Here is an 11,763-nt window from a genome sequence, read left to right as displayed (position 1 = left end):
AATTTGTCATTAATGAATGCAATAAACCAACCAAAGATGGGACTCACCTTGTTCCACCCGACCATATCAAAGATACTTTTCCTCAACCGACAAACAAGGAAGATACATAGCCTGTATCTGATCCACCATATCCCATGTATCTTCATCGGCCAAAATTTCTTCCATTGCACTTTAACTTGCTCGATTGCTCGGTTTTCGGAGCATGAGCACCTTTTTCTACAATATACACTAAGGATCCAACTGGAATTCTCCATCTAGTTCCACCTGTAATATAGAACAGTTAATCACATGATAATAATCCTTAACATACTTCTTAAGCAAAGATACATGGAAAACATCACGAACTTTCACTATCGGAGGCAGTGCAAGTTGATAGGCTACTGGCCTAATCCTCTCAATGATACTGAAGGGTCCACAACATCATGGTCCTAACTTGGAACATGATCCAATATATAAGGATCTCTTCTTCAGTTTGATGTGTAAGTACACCTGTTGCCCAACTTGGAACTCCTTGAACAACATATTCCGATCTGCATAACTCTTCTAAATATCTTGTGATTCCTTTAGAGTTTTCTTGATCACCTACATTTCTTGTTCCATGTCTGCCAACATCTCCAGTCCAATCAACACCCTAGTAATTGGATCACTCCAACTAATGGGAGTGTTACAACTCCGCCCATACAATGCCTCAAAAGACTCATCCTCAATGACTCCTGATAATCGTTTTTTTATGTAAACTATACCAAAGGAAGATACTCTTCCCACTTCCACTGTTGATGCATCACATACATCCTCAACATGTCCTCGAATATCCTATTGACCATCTCTATATGTCCATCTATCTGCAGATGATAAGTTGTATTGAAGGCCAACTCAGTGCCCAAACTTTAAAACATTCCCTTCCAAAACTTGGAAGTGAACTTCGCATCCCTATCTGACACAATATTCTATGGAACACCATGCAGTCTAACCATATCTCCAATGAATACATGTGACTCATCGCTAGCTGAGAATGTAGACTTCACTGTAATGAAGTGTGCAACCTTTGTTGACCTGTCCATAATGATAATGATGGAATCATGTCGTTTCACTATCTTCGACAACCTTGTAATGAAATCCATGGAAATCACCTCCCATTTCCACTCTAGAATCGTGATCGATTGTAGCAATACACCTGGATGTTTACACTCTACCTTCACTCAATAACAATCAAAACAACTAGCCACAAACTCTACTACATCCCTCTTCAGATTCACACAATCATAAAATTTCTTGACTACTGTCAGTGTCTTTTGATACCCTGGGTGACCCAAATATAGTTTCACATGAAACTCCCTCAATATCATCTTCCTAAGTTCACTACTATCTGGTGCATATATCTTATCTTTGAATATTAACAATCCATCCATTGTAAGACAGTAATCCATACCCTGTGCACCTGCACCTGTACCTATACTACAACCTGTACCTATACCACTACATGTATCTGTACCTCCACCTGTACCTATACTGCCACCTATACCTATTTATTTTGGAAATCCCAATGCAGAGAAAAATAAGATGACAAAATATTTTATTAGTGTCTCTTGGCCAAATGTAGCTATGTTGGCCAAGTGAGCCTTCACTATTTAAATCCCTAGCACATTACAATGAAGTATTCCAAAACCTTTTAAATATTTCATTACATGCAATCCACGAGCACAAATCCATGGGAAACCAAAACCATGTGCCCAAAACTAACATTGTTTCATCGAGCAACTTTGAATATTTCATTGAGTCAAGTTTTACCTAGCAACCCCCCCTTAAAACTTGACTTTGGGCTTCCCTTGACCAAATTTGACCAAACCAGCCAAGTGAGCTAGCACCGCTCACCACCAGGCCCTACACCCCTTTAATTATATATCTAGGGTATTTGGTAATTTAGTATGCACTCTATCACCTAGGTCTAACTCCAAAATTTACTGGTAATTTCCTAGGGGTATGCATGCCTTACCATGTCTTACAATCATATGTCAATTTACATGAAATTTAAAAAAAATTACTCGATTATAATTTTTTTTATTTTTAGTGTTGCTATCCTCACATTATGTTTTCATCCTCTTGATTTGGAACATCTAATGCTCTCCTCACCCATGTATATACATATTTTTTGAATCCATGAGAAATCATCTCATTGAAGCATTCTGCTAAACACTTTGCATGCATCTTTGGCATAAATTACTTGGTCATATGGTTCCTTTGGTGTTGCTTGCTCAGTCAATGGTCATGGCATCATCCGCTAGGGAGGGAAGAACCTCCACTTCACAACATCTTAAAAAATATTTTATCAACCACTATTACCACAAATTCACACAATTGTTCAACTGATAGGTTTAGGAATCATTAATCCCCAAGAACCTATTGTGTAGACGCATCTCCTCTATATGGAATTTCTCAACAACACAATAACTTTCAATGATTATCGTCATGCCCAACAAATTATTCTTGGCTCCCTGCATTAAGCAACTCTCCTTGGAGATTCCATGTTAATCTAGATATTTGACACCATCTTAAAATTACCCAGAGAAATTAACTGAGAGATACAAAATTACAAGCAACAAAAAAGCAGATAAACACAATGGTTATCTTGGAAAATCACAAGCCTAGGAAAAACTAGCTAACAAAATGTTCAATTATTGTCTCTTTTCCAAACTCGACCAAGTCAACCAAGTGATCCTTCATTGCTCATATCCTTGTCACATTACAATGAAGTATTCCCAAGCTTGTTAAAGGCTTCATTACATGCAATACACAAGCAAAAATCCAAGGGAAACCAAAACCATGTGCCTAAAACCACCACCACTTCACCAAGCAACTTTGACTCTTTCACTAAGTTAAGTTTTACCTCACAATGTCATCTATTCTATTGTCTATTAATTTCATATGCAGGAACACTATCCATTGGTTACATATATTAATTATGCATGTGTACCATTCATTTCACATTATAGCATACAATTCTTTAGATACAAATTATGTTTAACATTATGGCTACCATACCAAATCCATACCTAATTGGATTTGGTATGTATAATGTTATTACATGATATTTGATGTAAAAAAATAATAATATAATCATGCATAAATATATAAATACATAAATTACAACATTTACACTTCAAAGTAACACAACATGCAAGACATATGAAGTATAAATTGATTTTTTATGATATGTAATTCACAAACTAGCTATATACCTGAGATGTTCCACCTAGCCATAGATCACGATGTTTCAAATCTCTTAGCAATAGGACACCCCTAAGCCGGGGCCATAACTCCACATGGGTAAATGTTCACATAGAGCCAACTGTGATCATATGGATAATTCCAAGCAAGTACTAGGCCAGGTACCAACTATAGAATCCTCCCGAACTACAAACCCACATCCCCCAACCTTCACAACCCAAATTAGTGCATCCCCTTCTCTAGTCTTGTACTCCATCATGTTTTACCACTGCTTTCCTTAGGCTTCTAACATAGAATAGCAAGGAAGTATCAAAGTATTGTAGTTTCATGGAGTTCCAACTACCCTTAGGAGTCTTCCAGGCACCCCTCAAGCCTCACATTGGGAAATTCTACCAACTAATTTCCTCTACAAGATCTAGCCTTTCCAAGTCAACTTGGCTCACCAACCAAATAGATATATGTATAAATGAAATATAGGGTCATTCTTAGAGTGTCATGATAGAGATTGAGATCCCTACTCCCAATGTTGGTGCAACATAGTTTTGGTTCATTCTATTGTCCTAAACACACAAACCAACCATCCTTTTACCAAAATAAAGGTACGTGGAAAGTGTTACACAACATTTTTTCACTGTCCCTGTACTCCTTGTCCACGACCCTGGAGGACCTCTACAGTGAACCCGACATGTTTTCCCATCATGAAGAAACTCCCAATATGTCCCTCTTCATGAGAAAAATAATTCCCCTTTGCATCATTTCCCAAGAATCTTCTGTTTATCCCAGTTTACAAGACCAACGCTACTGACCAGTTTCATCCTTGCGCCGATTCATAGAGATTAAAACTAGCTCTCACACCATATAGAGCGACTGAGCCCTTTTCTAGTCACATCGATCCTCTTTTGGAAGGTTTTTTAAATAAGGAGTTGAAGCTTCCATGTCTAGAAGCTTCGTAACGGAAGTCTGGTAGATGGTTAGGCTAGATGGAGTCGAGGAAGTTATTTTGGGTTCCTTTCCCCTATTAGGATGGAAAAATCTCAAGAGATAAAACTTCTCCCATGATGAGAGGAACCATCTCCCATCAATCCAAGCTATATAAACCTCTCTTTTTCCCAAGCAAAAGCTAGTTGGAATTTTGGAGCGAGTTTGAATGATCATCAAGTCATCTATAGCTTGTAGCTTTATAGTGTATGTGTTTAGGGAGAATAGTGTGTTTTTGGATTGGTTTAAGACTAGAGGGAAAGAGGCCTTAAAACTTCCATTGTTGGGGCTATCCATGAAGTGATAATGGAAGTGTGGGAACCCAGATATGTCGGAGGAGACCAGCAATGTCAAGTCACCGATTGTAACCTCTTTCTAATTTATATAAATGCAACTATTGATTGATTTCCTACATGAAGTTTCATTTTACATATTTATGGCTTAATTCTCCTTGACCTATTAAGTAGGTTGAATACAATATTGTACGTTATCATGTTTGTTTTTGTTGTTGTTTTCTTTTTTTAGGCATTCAAAAGAAGGAAACAGAAGATAGCTAGAGTGAGGAAGCAGGATCATCACCAAGCAGAATAGAGTTCTAAGAGGTAGGCCCTCTTAATTGATTATAGCTTAAGGATATTTTCCATAGATTGTTTGTTTCTGGCTAGACCCGCTCTCTCTGGCTAGAGGAATTGTTTCCGTCGGCACTGAGAACTTACCTGCACCACAAATTGGCGACCATACTGGGGAGCCAATCCTTTTAATTGATTGATTGTCATTTTATGGTTTTGTGTGAACTTTTCTAGTATCACCACTTTCCTTTAGTGTTCTCTGCTTTGCTTAGTTTACCATTTTGAGCCTAAAATTTACAGTAGCAAGTCTGGTCTTAGCCTTTGAAATTTTTTATTTTTTTCCTTGAATCCTCGGTTAGCGCATTTATTTTTCTGACATTCATGCCGATCAGCGCGAGTTTCTCAAAGACAATCGTGCCGACCCCCTTTTGGTGCTTGTTGTCAGTTAGGCAGTCACGTCGATTCCTATAGGTGAAGATCAGGGTTTACCCTAGAACACAGCCAATGTGTCTTGCCCTTCTAATTTCTGTCTTTCAGCTTGTTTTGACTGTGTTCTCCCTGGCTGGAAAGATCTTTCCACTTGGTTGATTTGAATTTTCTTCACTTGGTTTCTTGAGTTCTTGGATGGTTTTTAACCCTAGGGCATCTAGGTTGTCATCCATTCACTTGTTTTTGTGCTCAGCAAGTCAAGTCGATAGTCAAAGTTGCTCCTTGCATTTCATTTGATTAGTCCTTTTATTGCTTTTATTTCCATTTAACAAGTTTGAAAAGTTTTTTTGGTGTTTGAGCGTCTCTTTTTAGACATAGATCACATTGCCCATCTTGTTTTTGGTTTACTCTTTGCTTAATTAGCTTGAAAGGAATTCTCTTTTGTGCTTTATGTTTTCTTGTGATTGATTGTATTGGAAATGGTTCATTGAAGTGTTTATGAAAGATCCATTCCATCATTTCATTGAAAATTACATAATTCTAGTTTGTTGAATCAATATGTTACGTTAGTTAGCATCATTGAAGGCTAGAGTTTCATCGTCACTTGCATTGGAAAAGAAATGAATTCTCTTTACTGGTGAAAGGACTACCTGAAGTGCATTTGATAGGAAAGTTACGAATTGGAGAGAGTTTTTTCATCATTTTGTTTTCAAAAGCAAAATATTGAAAAAATCATTTTGCTTTCAATTGCTTGTTTTGTTGCATTTGAGTGTGTTTTCTACTCTCATTAGTGTAGACAATTCATCAAATTGAAATGGTCTTGTCTCATTTAGCTACATATAGGTGTTTTTCGAGTCACATCAATAAGGCCTGAAAACCAAGACATAATTTCAAGATCAACTCTAAAATGCTTAACCTAAGGTGCATTTAAAATATAACGATCACATTTTAGAAGGTCTAGGCTAGAGACATATTCCGATGTCTTAAAACCTAGCAGTTGTCGTTGGCTTCGGCACTAGACATCACTAGTATGGACTTGTGCTCCCCGTACAATCGAGTATATAAAGGGATACTCCAGTAGGTTGAAATCATTTATCCATAGGAAGCCGAGTATGTCACCTTGTAAACGTGATACACCGAACATAACATTTGGAGAGATTTCCTACCCATACTTCTCGGTTCATCGGGAGGTATTTTGTAGTTCATGGTTACCTGGTAATCATTTTTGCCTAGATCATCCCTAGTAGTCATTTTGATCTTTTTGACTCCCTAAATATAAAATATCACCCGACCACTTGTCCTTTCGAGCTCGTTTCAAACCGAAAGTGATAGAGTCACCTTTACTTCTTTCTCAACTCTTAAAACATGAAAGTGCACCAGTTTTCTTCTGTGTCTTAAAAAATTGTTGCCAACGATCTTATAACATTATTGTTAGTCTTTTTTAGACCACCTCGTGAGTATAACTTTAAATACAATTTAAAGCCCTTGAAATCATTCTCTTTTCTGGTTATTTGAGACAAAATCATCGTGGCTGAACCAACTGGTTTGCCTAGTTCCTCTTCCTCTCCTCTGTCTAAAAGATTGTTTGAGGAGCCTTTTTCTGAATTTCCGTAGTCACTTGAGGACTAAGGTGTTGAGCTTGGATTTTTTCTGAGTATTCAACCTTTTTCATCTTGTCCTCCCCCTTCAGATACTGGGTAACTTTCTGACATTGGCCCGTAATCTTCGGATAATCCTATCTAGACTCTTGACAGTCCACCAAATTCTAAAGGTAAGCTCAGACTGGTTGTTTATCCTCAGAATCAATTATTTGATCATGTTGTGATATCACCTCAGCGTCTGTACAGTTCGTACAATCAGCCGGGTATTCCTTTGGAATTATCCCCTCGAACATCTTTGGTAGTCTATCATCACCTGTTTTCACGCATGGAATCACAAGGTGAAATCCCAGTCCCCTCTATGGGTCACTCGGAGGTTTCCACTCCATGCACAGTCGAGGAGAAGGAATATACTTTCCCTCCTGAAGGTTTCCCTTACATGGGAAGCATTCCAACCAGTGTTCATCCTGAGTTACCGCATAATTACGTGACTTTAGCTCAGTTGGTTTTACTCATGCCTACTACCTCATCATTGTATCACAACCCTATTTTAGCATCTGGCATTATGCCTACCACATGTTCATTCATTCAGAACCCGACATCCCAACATACGGTGATTTATGTAGTTACTTTAGTCCGAGGTAAACCCACCATTCCAAATCTTCTTGTTTCGTCGATTCAGGTAACCTGTTTGGTTCAACCGATGATCTTAAGTCATGTCGCTGTCAGTTCTTCGATCCCTCCAGTAAGTGGGCAGGTTGTGCCATTGCCTGGGGGTCAGAGTCCGAATATTTCTATGATGTCTAGCACAACCAATGTGAGTGGCTCACAACCTCACATGGTTGGGATGAACCAACACTCTTCGGGTACCATTTCAAATCCTAATGGTCCTGATTGATCAAGTAATGTCTAGTACCAATAGCCCAATGTTGGTCTGTCTCGGTCAAGTCATGTCTAGTACAAACAACCCAATGTTGGTCCGTCTCAGTCAAGTCGCGTCTAGCACCAGCATCCCAATATGGCTCAAGGTTAGTACCAACCTCCTTATGTTCCATATGTTTCACAAGTGATGGCTAATCTGCCTTACATCCCTCAACCTGGACCTTATGTCCAGCCTAGTCCATCCGCTACACCTGATGGTTATGGCCAGATGCAGTTCAGGAACTTTCAAGGTGTCACTTCAGGAACTATCCAAGTACCTTTGCAGCAACAGGGACAAACCCTGCAACAGCAAGGGAAAACTTCATTGCAACAAGGGTCATCCATGCACCAGCAAGGCCAACCTTCATTGCATCAAGGGCCATCCATCCAGTAACAAGGCTAGATGATGTTCTAGTAAGGACAACTGCAACAAGCATAGGGGCAACCCTCGCAATAGTTGCAGCAAACCATGTAGTCGCAAATGCAGCATGCACCGCAATACTCCCAACCTATGCCTTCACAAGGTCAACCTCTGCAGCCGCAATGACAGCCTTTACATCCGCAAAGTCAGCCCTTGCAGCAACAAGGTCAACCCAGGCAGCAACAACCCTTATACTCATATCAAGAGGGTCAACCTTTGCAAGGGTAAGGTCAGGGTCTAGTCTTGCAGCAACAGGCACAAAATATTTATGTTCAAGGGCAACAGGTTCAGCCTCCTTTTTTCCAAGGAGAGCAAGTCCAAAATCATTATGTCCAAGGACAACAAGTGTAGAATCCTTACGTCCAAGGGCAGCAGGTCCAAAACCCTTTCGTTTAGGGGCAGCAGGTCCAAAACCCTTTCGTCTAGGGGTAGCAAGTCCAAAACCCTTATGCTCAGGGACATTAGGTGCAAAATCAATATGTCCAAGGTCTGTAGGCTCAACAACCTTTTAACCAGTATGTTGCTTATCAGCAGCCTCTAGCTGGATAGTTCCAAGGATTTCAAGGTTAGAATCCTCCTTACGGGCAAGGTAACATATAGTGGGGGCAAAATCAAACGCCATATGGACAAAATCCTCCACTATGGGGACAAAATCCTTACCATCAAGGATGGGCCCCACCAATTAGGCCCCCTTATTGACCTAAAATGCCTTTTAATACCCAATTGTCATTCTTGGCTACGCTAGAATTGCCAGATGTGTCTAGACTCACAGATGACCCGATCCTTCATTCGCCATACTAGTCTCCAGTTTCGTCTGAGATTCCGAGCAATTGTCCAAAGTTTGAAGGAAAAGCAAAAGAGGATCCTTAAGCCCACGTGATGAGATATCACCTCTGGTGCTCCTCGAATTCCTACATTGATGATTCCATTCGTCTTCGACTTTTCCAAAAAAATCTTATAGGTTCTGCAGCCAAATGGTATGTCAAGCTACCTCGAAATACCTATCATGACTTTGACACTCTTGCCATGGCCTTTCTCACACATTTCCAGCTACCGGTTCGCTATGAAACTGCCACCCATTTGTTAACACTGCTCAAGCAAGACACTGTGACTCACATCTCTGATCACATCCATGAATGGAGATGTAGGAGCCATCTGATTAAGTTTGAAATTGATGATCAGTTGTTGACCAAGTGGTTCACCAAATCAATCATCAACAAGATTGCCGAGTACATTGCTATGGGTGGATGCATATCTAGACCTTATCTATTCACAATCCGACACATTATATGATGTGTTACCCGATGCGCCCAGACCATCATTTGACTTGACAACATCTAAGTCTTCCGCTACCCCTCCCATTGATGGAGTAATTGGTTCAGTGACTCACACCCATGCAAAATATTCTTCCAAATAGAAGTCGGTCTCCAACACTTCTCCCAATGACTCCTCTTGCAATTCACCCAGCCCTAGTAAAACCTCGGAGGTTCACGTTGTCTAGTCTATCGCAAGGGATAAATTCTCTAAAGGTAAGAAGAAAGGCAAAGGCAAGGGTAAAGCTGATGCCCCAAAACAGGGCCCTCCTAAGTGATCTGCTGGTGATGCTGCCCAATGGAAACCCAGGTATCCATGCCTCATCTGTGAGGAGGATCACTATAATAAGGATTGTCCTAGACGGTCCGAAGTTAGTCGTTTTCTCAAAGGGACCCCGATTGTCTTGAAATATCCCCTTCCGTCTGAGTAGAGTCAAATGGTAGACCAGCCTTAGTCATCCACTTCCTCAGGTTCCCATGTGTTCATGATGAGTACCCCAATCAACATGGCTACCAGGTTAAAATATTATCAAACTCATACCCTGTCAGTAAGGAAAGAGAAAGAAGGTACCCCTTATTCTTCCACCTCGTCCAGTTATGGTCCTCTCCATATAAAGTGACCTAATATTGATTCCGCCATTCAACCACCTTCTCGAGGTGTGCTTTGAAAGTCCTCATACAGTCCCCACGATCAAGCTGCTCAACATTATAACATTGTTGAAGATTTGGCTCAAGCACCATCAGCTATGTCTTCTCTCGAGGTCCTTCAAAGTTGTCCTTCTCAGTGGAAATCATTACTGTCAGTTATTGGGGATATTGATCCAGCTGACTCTAATCTCCTCTATTTTGACTTGGAAAACCATGTTCCACGTTTATCTCATCAAATTTCCTTTCTCATTCAGGTAATCATAAATGAGAAAACCATTCATAGGACTGTCATCCATGAAGCTGCTTCTACCTGCATCATGTTTGTCACTTCTTGGAAGGTAATTAGTTCTCCTACTTTGAACCAATCCCCTAACAATCTGGAAGCTTTTGACGAGCGTGATTTTCGACCATTCAGTGTCCTTCCCACCTTGCCATTACTTTGGAGGGAAAGATAATACATGTCGAAGTAGAGATCATTGACGTTAATCTTAACTATAATCTTCTACTCGGATGGAGTTGGACCCATGCCATGCATGCTGTAGCCTCCTCCCTTTTCCATGTGATTCATTTCCCCATCAAGGGAAGATAGTCGTAGTCGACCAACTATCCTTCTTTCCCTCTTCCTCCTCAAATGGAAATGTTTTGTATGTCAAGCACACCAGTGCTCCTTATGAGAGTGTGGGGGAAGGACTCTTTAAAGATCCTACCTTGATGGTCATATTTCCACTCCCTCCTCCTCATGTTGCCTCTGTCAATATGATTGTGGTCAAGTCTAATCCTTGGTTCATTCCTTCACCAAATCTTGTTGATACATGTGGCGAGGTTATGCCATTAAGTCCCATCGAAATTGATTATGTGGAAATTGTTTCGGCTTCACCTTCGGTATCCTTTGATCATCTTGTTTCGAGAACATCTCTCGGCATGTATTAACAATCCCTATGGCATGTTTCTTTGGAATCTCCCGACCCCTTAGCAGAGACTTTCCTTTCTGATGGAAGTATCATGGAGGTAATGTCTCTAGAGGAAGTACCTTGGAATGGAACGCATCATTTTTCCTCATTTTTGCCTAGCCTGATGGTCATGTCTACTTGTCTCGAGGAGTTCTCCTCTCAATTCCTGTCCCTACCACTTTAGACACCGATCATGACTCATGAAGTTTGGTCGGAAGGGAACATGGGTAACATTACCCAAACGATGCCAATTGATATTTCTATCAAACCTGGTGTCGTTGAAAATGTCCATATCGGGGTAACTTGTTCTCCATAAGAGATCAAGATCTATACTCATCTATTCCAAGAGTTTCAGGATGTTTTTGCGTGGTCATATGAAGAAATGCCCAGCATTGACCCAAGTATAGTCGTGTATGAGATTCCAAATTATCCTCATGCGAAGCCCGTCTTCCAATGGCTTTGTCCAATGCACCCTAGAAAAGAGGCTGCCACTAAGGGTGAAATTTGAAAAACTTATGAAATCTGGATTTATTTATTCGATCCCTCTTACGGATTGGGTTTTGAATATTGTACCAGAAACAATGCACTATTTTCATTTGCATTGATTATCGTGATCTCAATCATGTCTGTTCTAAGGATAATTACCCCACTCCCTTCATTGACCACATCATTGATGAATGTGCTGGGAGCGAATACTTTTCCTTTATGGAT

Source organism: Pinus tabuliformis, chromosome 7 (genome assembly GCF_031772625.1).
Source record: "Pinus tabuliformis cultivar Carrire ecotype Pingquan chromosome 7, CPIR1, whole genome shotgun sequence".
Taxonomy (NCBI): Eukaryota; Viridiplantae; Streptophyta; class Pinopsida; order Pinales; family Pinaceae; genus Pinus; species Pinus tabuliformis.
The sequence above is the reverse complement of the archived record's forward strand: the minus strand, read 5'-3'. Positions refer to the sequence as shown.